This window comes from Rosa chinensis, chromosome 3 (assembly GCF_002994745.2).
Source record: "Rosa chinensis cultivar Old Blush chromosome 3, RchiOBHm-V2, whole genome shotgun sequence".
Lineage (NCBI taxonomy): Eukaryota > Viridiplantae > Streptophyta > Magnoliopsida > Rosales > Rosaceae > Rosa > Rosa chinensis.
Genome location: NC_037090.1, coordinates 38540223 through 38558517, shown reverse-complemented (window position 1 = coordinate 38558517; position 18295 = coordinate 38540223). Strand labels below are relative to the sequence as shown.

Genomic DNA, 18295 nt, shown 5'->3' with positions numbered 1-18295 from the left:
ACCCCTCCCTCCGAATTCCTTCAGGATGTGAGACACATTAAAATTCAATATAAGTCCCAAAAATGCAAATAACGAAAAAGAAAAAATTAGAAAAATTAAAAATAGAGGGAGGGGACAAACTTTTGTGTATTTGTATTGTAAAAATATGTAAAAACGGAAAATAATAAAATTGAAATAAAAAATATACTAAATACATATTTAGTTATTAAGTATTTATTATAAGACGTTTTGAAATAAGAATTATCTAAATATTATATAAACTCGAAATTATATAAATAAATAATATAAATATATATATAATTTATAAATATATATATATATATAATTATATATAATGCGGATATGGTCGAATGGTAAAATTTCTCTTTGCCAAGGAGAAGATGCGAGTTCGATTCCCGCTATCCGCCCAGGATAATGGGTAAATATATTAAATTCAATCTATTTTATTTATATTTAATAGATGAAGCATTAATTAAGTTTAAGTATAGTTAAGTATATAAGTATAGTTGACCGCAGTAGTCTAGTGGTTCTACTCTTCCCTTTCTTCCCCCCCCCCCCAACAAAAAAAAAGGGTAATTAATTATTCGGTTTTTTTGTCGAAAAAAATATTGCGGAGATGGGATTTGAACCCGTGACCTCAAGGTTATGAGCCTTGCGAGCTACCACGCTGCTCTACCCCGCGACAAAGAGACGAACTGAGAATTAATAGACAAACAGGGATTGAATGCGCCCCTCTACCATATCTGTACAAATAGAATAGTCCATTTATACAGAATGGTAAAGAGGACCCTCTATGATCGATGATCATAGAAATTAATAGAAAAATGAAAGGACATTTTTATCCTTACCAACTTGATCTTGTTGCCCCGGGCAACAAACATGCATGAACCATTTCGCGAAGTACGTGTCCGGATAACCCAAAGTCTCGATAATTAGCTCTCGGTCTTCCGGTCGAAAAACAACGTCGATGAAGGCGTGTAGGTGCACTATTACGTGGTGGAGATCGTAACTTTCCATGAATTTCCCATTTCTCGCTCAACGACGGAACTTTGCTTATTTCTTTTTTTGAGGATCGACGAATCAAATGATATTTTTTTTCCAATTTTTGTCTCTTCTTCTCCCTCTGAATCAAACTTTTTCTTGCCATAATGGTTCAATTCCTATTAGTATCAATAATACAAGTTAGATCCTAGATGTAGAAATATAAGAAGGTAGATCCCTTCTCTATTGAAAGAAATGATATTCTCTCGGATACACCCCCTAAAATAAAGAATTAACCAAACTTGCCCGATGTAGAGGCAATCAAGAAAGCTGCATAAGTAAATATATAACCGACAGAAAGGTGGGCTAATCCAACTAATCTCGCTTGTACAATAGAAAGAGTGACCGGTTTATCTCTCCATTGAATCAAATTAGCTAAAGGTGTGCGTTCATGAGCCCAGGCTAAAGTTTCAATCAATTCTTGCCAATACCCCCGCCAGGAAATTAAGAACATAAATCCAATAGCCCAAACAAGATGTCCAAATAAGAACATCCACGCCCAGACCGATAAACTATTCATTCCAAAAGGGTTATATCCATTAATAAGTTGGGAAGAGTTTAACCATAGATAATCTCTTAATCATCCCATCAAATAAGTGGAAGACTCATTAAACTGTGAAACGTTACCCTGCATAATGTGATGTGCTTCCAATGCCAATAAAAAGTAACCCATCCAATGGTATTTAACATCCAGAAAACTGCCAAATAAAATGCGTCCCAAGCCGAAATATCACAAGTACCGCCCCGTCCCAGACCATCGCAGGGAAAACTATAACCAAAATATTTTTTATCTGGCATTAACTTGGAACCACGTGCATCTAAAGCACCCTTTACTAAGATCAACTACATTGATATGTAAACCTAGAGCAATAGCATGATGAACCAAGAAGTCTCCCGGTCCTATTGTTAAGAATAGTGAATTACTATTCTCATTAACAGCATTTAACCAACCAGGTAACCATATGCTTTGACCAGCATTGAACGCTGGACCATTTGTTGAAGATAAAAGTACATCGAACCCATATGCAGTTTTACCATGAGCAGATTGTATCCATTGAGCAAATATAGGTTCGATCAAGATTTGTTTCTCCGGAGTACCAAAAGCAAGCATGACATCATTATGAACATAAAGGCCCAAAGTATGGAACCCTAAAAAGAGACTGGCCCAACTTAAATGGGATATGATAGCTTCTTTGTGGTCTAACATTCTTGCCATTACATTATCTTCATTTTGTTCCGGGTTGTAATCTCTAATAAAAAATATAGCTCCGTGAGCAAAAGCCCCTGTCATAATGAATCCTGTGATGTATTGGTGATGAGTATATAACGTAACTTGAGTAGTAAAGTCTTGCGCTATGAACGCATAAGCAGGTAAAGAGTACATGTGTTGAGCGACCAAGGACGTAATAACCCCCAAAGAGGCTACAGCAAGGCCTAATTGAAAATGAATCGAATTGTTGATTGTGTCATAAAGACCCTTGCCCACGCAATGTAACTAAAGCAGTTGCATTCCAGAACATTTCCAAGGGTGCATTGTGCATATTGAAATTTTGTTTGTAAATATTCTGGTGTTTAACTAGCATCAATGAAGACATAGACAACCATTTAATCATAGGCATTTTATTTGATTGATGACAACAGCATACATAATTATCCACTCCCAAAACATTAATTAGAACAAGGAAGTTAACGTGAGGCTCCTCTAGTCTCTAATAGCAGGAACAATATCCCCCAGAACAAGCAATAATGTGAGAAAACACTACTAGAAAAATGCCCTTAGACATCGGCCAAAAACCGATGAGAAAAGAATCTCGACCGATGTCTTAGTGGGTGATGAGAAAAGTCCGGAAAATCCAGACATCGGTTTTTAGCCGATATCTAGTATTATTATACACATCGGTTCCTCATTATAAATCGATGTAAATACGTTTAAATGATAACAAACTTGTATGTTTAACTATTATTAAACCCTCATATTATTGCCTTTAGTGCTTAAAGAAATATAGAACCTACAGCACAACTATGCATTTTAACATCGTTATTCATTTAAAAACGATGACTGATACTGTTTCACACATCAATTCTCAGAAAAGAACGATGTTCATTATCTTGTTAAACATCGATTTCTAAAAAAGAGCGATGTCCATGCCACTATGAAACATCAGTTTTTTAGTCTGCATCGATTACCATACTTAAACTAGACATCGATCTCTATCTAAAATTCGATCTGCACCAGTTTGTGACACATCGATTCTAATATAATAATTTGATTTCCATTTGTTGATGAGACATCGAGTTTTGTTTTAAAACTGATGTATTCTCTCATAATGGACTTCATTTTTATAGTTATATACTGATTTTAACTTAATGTATATACATCATGGTCTTTAGATAAGGATGATGTCCACAAAATATGTAGTTGCTACTATAAAATGCAATCCACATTTGACAAGAGTAATTTGAATATTGGGTATTCTTCAAATTTCTATTCAAAATCATTATCTCTGACAGTTCACAAAATAAGCAAAATAAAACCCCAATCAACCTATTACAAGGCTAGCCCAGCAATTACTATTGCAGCATTGTAAATCAAGAGCTATATTAGCTCTTCGAAGATGTCCTCTTGCTGCGCCAAGGGCTACTTTAAGTCTCCTCATCCAGTTCAACCCAATTCATGACTTCCCTGCATAGAAAACAATAAGTAATCCTAGTAATTAAAGATGGATTCAGTTCCAGACCTCTCTTCTATGGTAGAATAGCTAGATCTAACAAAGCTTAATTTTTAATTTCCAGATTTCAAGGATGCCAGACAAGGACTAGGGTGTATCTCTTATATACACTCCTAATTGGATGACCCGGCTGAATTCTGCTTATTATTTGCTAATCTTGGATCATCGAACCATAGGTCATCAAAATGATTCTATTCTATTCTATTCTTCTAAATGGTACCAAGAAATGAAATTTTTCATGGCAAGGCTATATGTACCTTAAATGGCTTGAAATGGTAATTGAGTGGGAAGTGAATGGATACAAGGAAAACACCTCCAATAAATGGGCTGTCGGCTGGACCCATAATTGTTGCTTGCTAATGGAACATATCCTCAGCAACAGGACCTATTGAAAAGAAGCTGTAAGTTGTAATCCGTACCTATGATAACATCTTAGTAAACGTCAGTAAAAAAACTTTAATGCCTCTTTTCCCCTCTGCATAAACAATTCGGTTATGAGGGAATACACATTTGGTCAAAAAGCTTGATCACTAATTTAAAAATCACAGTTACATCCACCCAACAAGCCAAAAACAGTAACCAATCCTTTTAGGGTGGAATTATATGAAATTTACGAGTAACAGAGTGCTGAATGACAAACACCATTATCTAAAGCAAGATAAGCATCAAATGGCCACATTATTATACCTGCATAGCTGACTACTGAAGCCAGCAATGCTTCACATTCTTCAAGTGTGGCTTTCTCTTGCACTGCACAAGAAGTTCATAAACCAAACCATTCAGCCCGTCCGCCTGCTCATATAAATATATAGTTTCAAACCATTAGGTACATTCTTTCGTGAAACTTAAAGCTCACACAAACTTACCCTGCTAACAATGAATCAGTTGCTTGTAGACAGGGAAGTAGGGGTCATTACCACAGAAGATTGAATAACAACTAAACTAATGAACACAAATTAAACAGATTAACTACTCTGACCAGAAACTGAAACGAAAATAAAACCTAACCTAAACTGCTCAGATATCAATGAAATTTTATACGCATTAAGCTAACATACTAAACTAGATACTCGTAAATTTTTAGGGATTTTGGAGATCATTTGCTATGGTATTTAATTAAAAGAAAACAGAGGGCAGAAACCTGCAAAAACAGAAACTAAAGAAATAAACAACAAAATGATTTTGGGGTTTTTGGTTTTGAGAAAACAATCAAAATAAATAAGTTAGAGACAACCTATCCACTCCAAAACAATCAAGCAACAAAGCTTTACAACTTGGCGAATTCTTTTTTGATGTCCTACTTCCCCTACCAGTACCATACCCAAATCCTGCATGACTTCTCCCTATATACATTCAAGTGTGAGAATCTCACCCATAATAGGAACGGTAAATGATCAACTTAAGAAGATAACTAAGCCAACCCCACTGTAAAATGAAGCTCTAGACTACAAATCAAGTTTCTTACTTTTTCTATAGACCTATAAGATTGAATTATAATTCTAACAGCAAACAATGTAAAAATATATACCAAACCAACTTCCATTCTAAAATTGAGATTCACATTCATATAGAAATTCATGTAATTTTCCTCAACTTGGTTATAGGACACCTCATTAATTTTAGAAGACAAAAGGAACAGAGATTCACAATTACAAAGGAAAAAGGAAGAACCCATTTCCTTCCTCATAAGAAAGATTCAATCTTTTCTAGTAAACACAATCCATTGCGAGAGCAGCAGAAATTTAGTGCAAACCAACCAAAAAAAAGAGAGGTGAACTTGGCATGAAAATCCTAACTGGGTACCAAAGTAAAGGCAGAAGCAAACCCCATGAAGCAAATACATATACTATCAATCAGAGAGATACACAGCAGCCTACCACGTAGCATTACTTTTGAGGCCGTAGAAATCATTATCTCCTCAAGCAATGACCACAGGTTAGCCCAGGAAATAATAGATGATGATACCATATGATACACACACACACACACACCAATCACTACAATCATAACCAGACAACTATACTACAGCAGTGTAGCAGAAAACAAATACAATTTTCCAAATGCAAACTTTAGAAGTAAAGACAGACCATCTACCACTTAAATCATATCATGTACTTTCAACTCACTTGACTCATCGTAAGCCACTGTGTCCATCCATAATTCCATTACACAATGTAAACAATGGAATTCATGCTTGAGAACCGAAAATCAAAGTAGTTCCACATAATATAGAGTCAGCAATAAAATCATTAATAGCTCAGCTGTGGGGAAAAACTTTTCATAAACACCAAAAGAAAAAAAATATAGTTACAGTGCTATCTATTAATGTTACACAATAAAATCAAGCATTAGCAAATTATTGTAAGAAGGTTCATAGAGTGCTGTCTCAGTGAAGATAGAGTGCTGTCTATTAATCAAAGTTTATCGAGTGCCGTCTTTTTTCCCCTCAAATTATTGCTGTCTATTAATGTTACACAATGTTCATAGAGTGCTGTCTCTGTGAAGATAGAGTGTTGTTTATTAATAGCTCAACTGTGGGGAAAAAAGATACTTAACAGGTTATTTATTTAAAAGGAACCATTTCACTTAAGAGAAGTTTTTGTTTGATTCGTAACAAAAGAAACTTTTCATAAACACCAAAAGAAAAAAAATATAGTTACAGTGCTGTTAACAATATTGCAGAGCATATAAATGGAAAATGAGATGCAGGAGCTAAATGGGTATCCCAGTTTCAATATTTACATCAATTTCTACACCTTATAATCTGAATTGACAAAGGCATGGCCAACTCATTAAACATACTATACAACAGAGAAGGTGTAGTCTCACCGAGTGAATACAATTACGGTATGGCGCGGAGCAACACCACCAAACAACATAGTTCCTGTTTCACGGCATTTTGATTTTACTTTTTTGATTCCAAATTAATAGGTCCTAGCCTTCAAACTCTCCACTAACAACAAAAACAAAGGACGAAAACAAAGTTAATCAAACCTTATAAACCATTTACATCTCAAGTCAGCTAGCAGAATATATAACACAGATAAGGACAGTAGCTTGGATAATGAAACAAATACAAAGAAACCACAAAACTTGAACAATCAAAGACATTTCATGATGTCGATCTGGCAAAAGCAAAGCCCTTTATTAAACTGATTAACTGAGATTAATCTAAGCACCATAGTTCCAACAGAACCCAAATTCATGAGACCAAATTAACGAATCTAAGCACCATAGTTTCAACAGAAAACCCAAATTCATGAGACCAAACCAAGCAATCTAAGCACCATAGTTTCAACAGATAAGCCAAATTCATGAGACCAAACCAAGCAATCTAAGCACCATAGTTTCAACAGCAAAACTCTTCAATTCATGAGACCAAACTAAGAACTAAAAGTTTCAAAAATAAAATATAATCGACATGAACAACTCAAAAGATCAAAAACAAAAACATTCAAAGCATTTAGAGCTTTAAGCCATTCAAAAACAAACCCAATTGAAATACATAAGAATTAAACAAAAAAGACCCAAACTTTAGATCAAAACCGGCCAGAAAACCAGCACTGGTGGTGAAGAGAAGAGAGAGAGAGCGGACCTACGATGGTGGCGATCGGAGAACTACCTCGAGTCGGCTCAAGTCGGACAATGACGAGCTCAGGTGGGAGAATGAGTTCGTGGTCAGGTCATTGAAGGAGCTCGCTGAAGGAGTTAGTGGTCGTGGTCGATCGAGGCTGTTCTGGGTCGATGAAGGAGCTGAAGGTGGCTCGGATCGTTGAAGGATGAGGTCGGGTCGAAGAACGAGCTCAGGTCGTAGAAAGAGGTCGGAGGAGCTCGCTGAAGGAGATCGTGGTCGTGGTCGATCGAGGCAGTTCTGGGTCGGTGAAGGAGATGAAGGTGGCTCGGGTCGTTGAAGGACGAGGTCTGGTTGGAGAACGAGCTCAGGTCGTAGAACGAGGTCGGGGAGAACGAGGTCGGCCAAGGTGAAGGAACTGCGCGAAGTGAAAGTGGGAGTCGCTTTAGCTAGGGTTGGAGAGTTTTTTGTCTGAAAATACTAAGTGTTGGGGGGAATGAAAATTTAGTCCCCGCGCCTCTCAAATGTTTTAAGTTAGTCCCTCCGCGTTTTTTCAAAATTTTTGAACAAGACTTTACACATCAGTTAATTTAACGACCGATGTTTATAATCACAATAGAAATCGATTTTTCACAAACTGATGTTAGGATGTATTTTTTACATCGCGTGCAATTCCGACCGATTTAATAGTGGTGATGTCTGATGGCATAATTCTAGTAGTGAAACGTGAACTATAAGAAGAGTAACCTGATATATGTCTTTGCATACTAACCAATCACAGTGAAAAGAATTGCAAACATAACCCAAGTTGGATAGATACCTTGTAAACAAGCCACGAGATGGGGCACCTATTACAAGATTGCTTATAGCAGACTTAGAAACTCCTTGCTATTGCATTTGCCACATTATCTGACTCAATGTCTACAACATCAACTTGCACCTACATTCAAAATAAAGCCAATTACGCTCTTGTTCCCTAGACTTCTTTATATCAAATTTCAACAATCAAGAAAGTCATACCTTCTCAAAAGCACAAATTTTCTTGTGCGAAAGAAGCAGCTCACTTGTCTGCCACTCCATGTCCTTTCTATATGCAGCTACTACATCTTCTTGTACTTCTGAATTAGGAATCAGATTCCCTACTATAATCTCAAAATGAAGAAGGTATCAGTCAGTCGAGCTCAATTTTTTATACAGTATACATTTTTAAAAGAAAAAAAAAAGTTCCATAAGATACACGCAGCTTGGCTCCAACATAGTTGTAGAAGCATAAGCTTACTTGGGGATTGAAATTTCAGCTATTCTTGCTTGGACATGTATCAACTTGAAAAAGATGTTTCCTTCAGGAATCAATTTCTCCAATGCCTACTTCACAGTGTATTTTCTTTTTCTTTTGCCATTGATAGCAATTGAAACAATCGACAGAGTCGATGGTATCTGCAATGTGAGATTGTCCTCTGCTTCAATAATTTCACTTCTATCCACTTCTCTGCCACTTAACTGTTACGGTGAACCCTGATGAAGCACAAGAGCACCATTAGTACTCGTAATGAACCAGATCAAAGAAAACAAATTAGCATTTGAAACATACATTTTCTTCATACCTCAAGTTTGGAGCATTATACCCTGCAAGGCAAATCAACATGCAATATTAAAAAGTGGTAAATATCAGAGCCAAGATGCAGAAGCACACAAAGACTGCAAAGATGCGAGGAGAGTGAAAACATAAACAAGAAAGAAAGAAGAAAGAACTAGGGACACTGGGATATCTAGAAGTGTTTTGACAAATTGACCAAATTAGTACCGGGATTTCGGTGATGCTATCAAAGATGAATATAAACGCATAACTAAATTGAATTGCAGACCCATCATTAGGCATGAATTTTCTATCAATCAAACCCCTTTGTGAATCTTGCGCAAAATCTACCAAACAGATTGAGTTTTTACCTTTAGAATTTGGTAGAGGCTGAGGCTGGGAATGCGTCTGTCGCTAAAGCTAACCCTACATTCTCGATGTAATTTTCAGAAAAGGATGGGGACATAATTGGAAATTTGGTATAATTTATTAATCTTGTACTGTTGTTCCGTGTTTTTTTTTTAGAATAAATAATTCCATTAATAACCAAACAGATTACATAACATTAGATCCATAGTTACAGGACCGTCAACAGGAGTGACTTCCATGAGCCAAAAAGGCTCAACCCCTAACCATATTTTACACTCATACCCTCGAGCTACAATGAGTAACCACCAAACATATACCGATACAACCCAGTCGCCAACATTACGGTGAACTGTTTCCACCCATTCGGACACCGCAATCCAAAACTGCCAGACCACGTGTAAGGGTGATTCACCATCACGTTGATAACCAAAAAGCACCGACAAAAATCCAGACCACGACACACCATGAACCCAAAACAAACTAACCTCGCTCAATTGAGGAGGGATTTATTATACCTAAACAAAAACCAAAACGGAAAAAACCTAACCACAAACCACCAACTATAAGTAAATAACAAGCCCAGGCCCATAGAGCTAAGGCAGCCAAGCCCTACCTCGTTAGCCCAGTCCAGGAAGGCACCTGAACCAACACACCACCATACGCGCCGCTCCACCACCGATGTCGGACCTCAACCATCTGCGAGCCATCTCCGCCGTGGAACCACCCGCCAAGACTACCCACCCACTCCACCACCCCAGCCCCACAAGGCCTCACTCCGGATATCAGAACCAAACCGGACCGACCTTCGATCCCAACCGGTCCCAGCCAGCCTGTCCTTCCGCCTCCCATCTCCGATCTCCCACCTATCCATGGTAGCGTCGCCGTCAATCCCACTGCAGCACCATAGAGCCAAACAACATCGATCCCACCCAGCAGCCACCAACCCGATCCACGTTCAACCGCTTCCTGCACATGAGCACGACGAGAAAAGCATCTTCCCAACCCCAGCCACTGAGCCATAAGCATGCCAACGAACCAGACCACCCGTTCGGTCCCACGCACCGTGCATCGGCAAGGCCAGAGGCCAGAGCCAGCGCCGAGGCACAGCCGGACAGGCAAGAAGGACCACGCGGCTCCCAAGATTTTTTTCCTCTCTAGGGTTTTTTCTCTAGTTGAGACCTTACTGTTGCTCCGTGTTTTTCACATAAGCAGCTCCAAAGCCTAGGATTTGTGGCTTCTCAATATCAGCTTCTAGGAGAAGCTGTTTGGCCCAAAAGGAACTTCTAGAGAACTTTACCAAACACCATCCCGTAAGCCCAAAAGCAGCTTCAAAATCAATCCCAAACCGGGCCTTAGTGTCTCTTTGAGAAGACTAGAAGAGTAAAAGAATGTCCAAGAAAAGTTCAGTGTTTTTTCTTTTTTTAGCCTAACTATCTTGAAAATAAAAAGGAAAAAAGAGAAATTTAGTACTCAGTTTGACTAAAATGCTGTGAAAATATGAGTTATTCACTAGAATTTAATAGGAAAGTTGACCGCATTGACCAAAGTGATAGACAGTGTCTAAGTTCAATGACTAAAGTGAAATTTTTAAAAGTATAGTGACTAATATGTCGACTGACTCATAATTAGATGATCAAAATGATATTTTTGCTCCCTTTATACTCTTTAAATCGATTCATTATTTCACTCATTAAAAAAATTTAACCCAGTGGTAATTTTAAAATAAGGGAATTTTTTAACAACAGTACACGACAAATAGGTGACTCCGAACTTTGGTACATTAAGTTTCAAAACAATAATTTTGGTACATGACACACTTTTAGTACATTGTGTTACTAACACCGTTAATCTTATGTAATTATTCATTTTTCAAAGGTAATTCAGTATTTTCTTCTCTCTCTCTCTCCACCTTCCTTTGTTCTCTGATAAGAACAATGATTTTAGATCATATGCAAGTGTCAACAAGATCTATACATTTCGAAAGCCCCAGATCTTTGTAAAGCACCTGAAAAATGAAGGTAAGAATCAAATTTTACTACTCAACAACATGGATCACTTGAGAATAGTGGACATTGCTATGTAAGCCGAAGACAACAAAAGGGGAGTAGTTTGAAACTTTGGAGAACCCAAAGCATGATTGAATATACCTTTATCTCATCTAATTGTGCAAGCTTCAAGATGAAACAAAAAGAGAGCAGACCCAATCAAAGAAATATACTAAAAGGCCTCTTGAATTGATCAAATCATCCACCAGAGGATCTTAAATAGAAACAAACTAACTAGCAGCCTAGCACTTTTCATCTTCCCAACCTAGCATCGACCCATTGGCCGGCAGCACCAAACAGCACCGCCGCTGCTCCGCCCTACCGGGGTCCTTATCCATAATGCACTCCACCCACAGCCAGCCACAAATCCACCATGGTCAACACCAGAACTCAAACCATATGCCAAATCGCCGCCAACCACCAACCAATCGATCCATTAATCTCGTCCCCTCTCCCCCTAACGGCGACATATCCTTGCCCAGACCCGAGTATGATCCGATCCCTCTCCGATCTAAAACCCATTCTAAAACCAATACCCATTCTCTTAAAAAAAATAATAATAATATCGGACTGCAGCTCCGACGACAAAAATAGCGCGGGTAAACCTCAGGCCTCAACCACCAGGAAGCCATTGACTGAAAATGACCGGAGAAAATTGGAGAGAGAAGTCTGGAAATGCAAAAAGAGACGGAGCTGAGCCACAAGTTCTGGGTTCTTATGTTTTGGAGCTTTTTATCTATCAAACTATCAAAGTTTCTGACCTTTAACAGTTTTTAATGGGGAGAAGGAGTTTACTCCTTGGCCGGATTTGCTGGGTTTGAATTTTGTGGTGGGGGGGGAGAGAGAGAGAGAGAACATGAGTTTGCTGGGTTTGAACGGGACGAAAGAGAGAGAACAATAATAATCAATTAATACTAAATTAAGAAGTGATTGATTTGCCCCTTAAAGTTTGACGGAAATCACATTGTCTAACGTAGAATGTAACGGCATGTATATATTTTGGGTCGAGATTTCAAGTTCATGTACCGAAATGATTGTTTTGAAACCTAATGTAGTGAAGTTCGGAGTCACCTATTTGTTGTGTACTGTTGTTAAAAATTTTCCTTAAAATAACTTATTTGATCGTATGCATTATCGACGGTTTTTACAACTATAAGTGTAAAATGAATCTTCACCATAAAATCCATTCAACCGTTATATTTTCATCGAGTCATTATCAATCGATGATTATAATACAGAGATGTAAAGAATAAAAAACTATTATGAACACAAAAAATGTTGTAAATATTATTATCTATGTGGATGTCCACGTAAATACTAATTAGTTATGTACTTTGATGTAAACCCTACCTCTATATAAGGGAGGCTAATGAGACTGAATGAGAACACTTCTACTTCCTCCAAACTATTCTCTCTTCATCTTCTTCCTACTTTATAACACGTTATCAGCACGCTTTGCTTTTTTTTTTTTTTTTTCTCTCTAAACTCAATGATGATCTAAAAGTCATACAATGCAATTTGTTGCTTTTCACCGGTGTTCTTGATCTATGAGTTTCTTTTGCTTATTTTTAATTCAGATGATCGATGTTGATTGTTCTATTGCTATAATCGGTAGAACGGATTTTTTGTTTTTGTTACCCATATGATCATTATCTTTCTTTCTTTCGCACTGGTTAATGATTATGATTAGGACTTGGGATGTTTGATACCATTAGGATTCTGTTTGTTGACCTTCATAATGTCTCTAACTCATATTAATTGGTTACATAAGGATGCAACAGTTTTCTTTTGCCTATTTCGTTCTCTAATTATTTATTTTACTGGGCCATTCAATATGAAATAAAATCTCTGATTTTTTGTTCCTTTCATATTGGATAATTATGGCATGAGTTTAGTTCTACATATAGAAGGAATCACAGCCTTTATATGGCCACAGCCCTTAGTGGTTGCACAATCTCAATTCCTCTTCTGGGTGGAGAAAATATGACATTAACACTGCATATATCATATACTCGGACTACGGTAAGACCATTCCAGACCAAGGTATGTCAATAAGGAGGAAGGGAAGAGAGGAAATATGAAAGTAATGTTCCTCGTTGAGTTCCCTACTTCTCTAACACAGGAGAAAAGATCGGATGTTCTCTTAAATGAAAAAGTGCCTTTGTCAGAAGCTCTCATGGCACAATGGATAGAACCCAATACCTCATTGTAAAATGAAATCAGGGTATGTGTTTTTCAGTTTTTTTCTTACGTTTAAGTTCTGGAGTTTTCTCTTCTTACCCACATCTATTGGACAATTGAATATAATTAATCCATATTTACATGTAATTTGAATTTTTATAATAAAAACTGATTGAGACCTAAAGTCTCTTAATCTAATTACCGAGGGCCTGAAGTTCCTCGAGAGTTGCATAATGATAAAATTGCAACATGAAGTTTTGATGCGGCTGAAATAGCCTCACAATTTAACCCTGCAAAATGTAGTTGTCAGTATAGGATAAGCAAGGGTCGTTCAGTCCGAGGATTGTAGGGTACACTTACACAAAAAGGTCAATTAATAAATAAAAGAATAAAATTGGGGTTTTGATATTTGGTTCCTAATCTACTTAAAATAAAAACAAAACAAATAAAACCACCTACAATGATCAACTTCTTCACACTCAAATCAGAATTTTCAAACCATGTCAACATGCAATGAATTGTTTCAATCTATACAACCTAAATCGTGCCAACACTAAATATCATAAATGAATTCAAAGTACAAGTCTGAAGAGATCGAGTACCACTTTAATTCTTCTTTTTAATCTCCTAAGTTAGGAAAAGTCCATAACTTAAAATATTTCATATAAAACATTATGTTACTACTGAAGAGCATCCGTCAACATTAAATATGAATCATTAAGTGCAATTAAAATTCTGAATCCAAACATGTATGCATCCATAAGAAGTTACAAATGCACAAACATATAGCATCACTACACCAATTTTGTTATCAGACAACGGCAGAAAACCGTTGTGTGATTTGAAGACCCACCATTGTAGAGTGAGCTTTCATCAGACAACGGTGGAACACAGTTGTGTGATAAACACACAGACAACAGGTATGTGTTATAACTGTTGTGTGATAGCTCGGTAGATGGCTCGGCAGATGCCAAGCGCACAGCTATGCAGCAGTTGAGGGGCGTCTTCAGACAACAGTGCCAGTTTGCAACCGTTGTATGTTAAGCATATCAGACAACATTTTTTTGTTTTGTCTGTTGTCTAATTGCTCTTCAAACTTCAGTTCTTAGACTATATCTGTTGTGTGATTAACTTTAGGACAACAGAGTTCAATTGCTTCTATTGTGCGATTAACTTGTAGGACAATAGAGTTCAATTAATTCTGTTGTCTGAGTGTAAATCAGAAGACACTGATTCGTTAAAAACCGATGTGTGATATGATTGATTACAATGTATTTTTTTCCCATTTTTAACCATTCAGACAACAGGCAGTGATCATTATATCTAATCTATTGTGTGATCATTTAAACATCCCATTCCTTAATTAGATTGTGCATTCATTTGGTCCATTTACCAAATGAACAGTACTCTATCAAATACAAACATTGCAAACCATCAAATGATTCATATAACCAATACTTTAAACTTCAAAAGCAAAAAGGGTGCATTTCCCAATCATTGAAACCAACATTTTACATAAGAAAAGCATTCTAGTGCATGCCCATCTACTTGGGACATCAAAAAGCTGACACACACATATATTGTTCCAAAACATGCCGTATATGGTGCATGACAATCTACCAGTAGAGAAGCACAAAAAAGATGCTTTCCTTATCAAAATGTACCAGCAACAAGTGTGCTACTTCATATGGCTATGATACAGCTCTTTTTCTGCGACTCTGCAAACTTGATTGATTAGGGCTACTTGATAATCTCACATCAATCAAGTTGTATTCTTCAAATTTCATTTTCTGATGACTTGGCTTCAGACACACAAAATGTGCTTCCTTTCAAGCAATCGAGAAAGTGCATCACGTTCTCCAACAACTTTGCTTGATGAGAGTTCATCCTGTCATTATAGCAAGGAATAGTTAATGATGGATTTCACCCAAGCGGCTAATTATCAGGGAAAAAAAAAGGAAAACAATTTGGCTACAATAAACCTCACTTATTTGAAACTGCATATGTTATGGCCAAACTGAGCAAATTTGACAAATTTAGTAAGTCTTGCATTTTCCATACAAAAGGCAGTAAAAGGAATATCAAGCAAAAAGGACTCACCCATGGCCACCACGTAACAAGTTTAATACAAAGAACAGTCACACATGCATCAGAACTATCCAATGTTTTACTTGCTGCTGGTATTCCCTGGAAAAACCACAGGTCATTGAATTTATGAGATGAAGATGATCATATGTGTGAAAGGAATGAAAATAGACAAGAGGAATAGTTTGTACACATAGGGCCATCAGACCAGTTGAATTGTCGAAAACAATCAAACTATCTGATTTGTAAACTTTGAAACTACTACATTCTCTTCCTAGTTTAGTAAAAGAAGCTAGACTCACAGGAGTGGAAAATACAGAGGCTAAACTGTGTCTTCAGTCTTCACTCTTCACTGAAACCAACTATTCAGTCAACCACGCTATTCCAAATACAGAATCATATAAGATAACCAAACTCGGGCTAACAAAACCCATAATAACTTGTTCAAACGAGCAATATGGCAAAGCTCAACAATAAACCCTTGCTTCATTTAAGTTTGGGTAAACAATGTTACTGGGCTGAACATATGTGGTATTATAATTATGGTTCTGAGTTAAATCATATAACTAACATATGTATCAAACGTGGTTCAATTCAATCCATGAACCCTTGCAAGGGATTCTCAACAATTTCTCAACATCTTAATCAATCCTACATTCCCAATCCTGGCTGGTTTTAGCTATGAATTAATTATATTGCAAAGCTTGAATTTGCAGCAGTGCTGTAGATAATTCTTATGCCTAATATTAAGCTTGCAAACTTATAACTTCTACTACTAAACTACTTTCAAGAACATATCACCATTTTCAACCCACCATAAAAGAGAGAAAAGGTATGAAAATCAATAAGATCAATGAATAATCAGAACACAAAGAAAAGAAGAAAGAGTGCCTGACTCACCAGTTTGTCCTAATTGACCACTTCCGCCATTTTTAGAATTGTAACGAGGTATTCTTGTTGCATTGAAATCCATCAACAACGTAATTGCATGCATAGCTTTCCATGTTTACCAGAGTATCATAACCTAATGATGGTTTGGCTACACACCAAGTGTACAAGAGGACACAAGCACATATACACACAGGTCAGTAATGAGGATATTGGCACATATAGTAGCATTTTACAAGTTCATATAGGCATGTACTAGGGCATTACCTGTGCAAATGCCTTCAAAGGTGAAATATGAAAATGTCCTGCAAAAATTTGCTCAAACTCATATGAAGAAACAAATTAAATGAAACCATCAGAAACTCATTAAGATGCATTCACAAATGAACTAATATGGTAAAATTGATAAGCAGTCCATCAACACAAAACGGACAGCAACAACACAATGACCATGGACAGCAACAACACGATGACCATAGAACTATCTGATCAGTAAGTCAGAGAAACAAAAAAAATTAGAAGCTGAGAACATAAATCTGGAATTTCTTTCAATTTTGCTTCAAACCCAATCAAACCTATAGTAAAAGATATCATCTTATTTCCAATTGGTAAGCAAAATCTGAACCGAGAACTGAAAAAGCACAAACTAGAATGAATCGAATTTCAACTAGCTCAATCGAATTTACATACTTAGGCTCTCTGCTTCACAAAGTAAACCAATAAACTGGGTTTAAGTAGGTAACGATCTTAAAATGAATCAGGAACCATAAAGCGAATGGTTAAAATGAATCAAATTTGAACCAGCTCAACCCCAAACTTCACCTGGCAAACTAAACCAAATCCATTACCAATCTGCAACCAACCAATCACATCACTATAAGACATGAATAAAGAGACAGATAGTGCACAGTTACTGAACCTGATATTGAAAAAGCGTCCTTGGACACAGAGAACAAAACCCAGAACCCCAACAACCAAGAATGGGAAATTGGTGATCACATTCCATGTGTTAGGCACTCCTGTCAAAAACCCAGATGGAAGAATTAAAACAAGAAGTGTCTAAATACAGTAACAAAGTGAAAAAGATTGAAAATTTGTTGGGTAAAGGAAATTGCGCGTGTTAGCATAGTGATGGTGATTTGGAGAGTGAGAAATTTTGGGGCTGCAAGCTTGCTTGTGTTTATCATCTATTGAAATAAAATTTCACTAGTGTAGGTGTTGAAATAAAACAGATCGATCAAGATACCAAAACAGAACATGAGTTAGCAATAATGAAAAGCAAGCAAAGCAAAAAGAAGAAGTGAGCAACGCACCTAAGTAGATCTCTCCAAAGGTCTACTATTGTTCTTCCGGCCGACTAGGAATCGTCCCCCTACCCAAGGCTCCATAGCCCAAAAAGCCGCTTCTCTTCGCTGCTTGGAGACACGGTCACGACTAGGTAATAGCCAAATAACCTAATTAACCATATAAATCTATCAAGCAAACAGAAATTAATCTACTCCAAAGCCTTAATACCCACTTACCCAGAAGCCTAAACCCTATAATTGAATCAAAGCAACATAAATCAATTATCCAAAGCTCCCTATTGTAACTGTAACTTCACGACCTTAGTCCTAGAATCACTCGAGTCACATAAATAGAAAAGAGATGAAGATGGAGAGGTGTTTATCGGACAGAAACAACAATCGATGACGACAGATTCTTCACATACTTGGTTAGTCGTCGATGAGATGAAAAGAACGGTAGATGGTAAAGCGAGAGGGAGAGAGATCTGGTCTGCTTCTTTTCCCGAAGCGAATGACTTTTTTTT

The 18295-nt window shown here is 37.1% G+C and overlaps 1 long non-coding RNA gene and 1 other non-coding gene across 2 annotated transcripts; both read right to left on the bottom strand.

The window, feature by feature from the left end:
- Nucleotides 1–608: 608 nt before the first annotated feature.
- TRNAM-CAU lies at nucleotides 609–682 on the bottom strand. Its single transcript has one exon. It is a non-coding gene; the product is annotated as a tRNA-Met (tRNA).
- Nucleotides 683–15611: 14929 nt separating this feature from the next.
- On the bottom strand, nucleotides 15612–16816 carry LOC112191893. Its single transcript, XR_002933180.2, has 3 exons — nucleotides 16753–16816; nucleotides 16498–16621; nucleotides 15612–15699 (listed from the first exon to the last, which is right to left on the bottom strand). It is a non-coding gene; the product is annotated as an uncharacterized LOC112191893 (long non-coding RNA).
- Between the last annotated feature and the right edge of the window lie 1479 nt (nucleotides 16817–18295).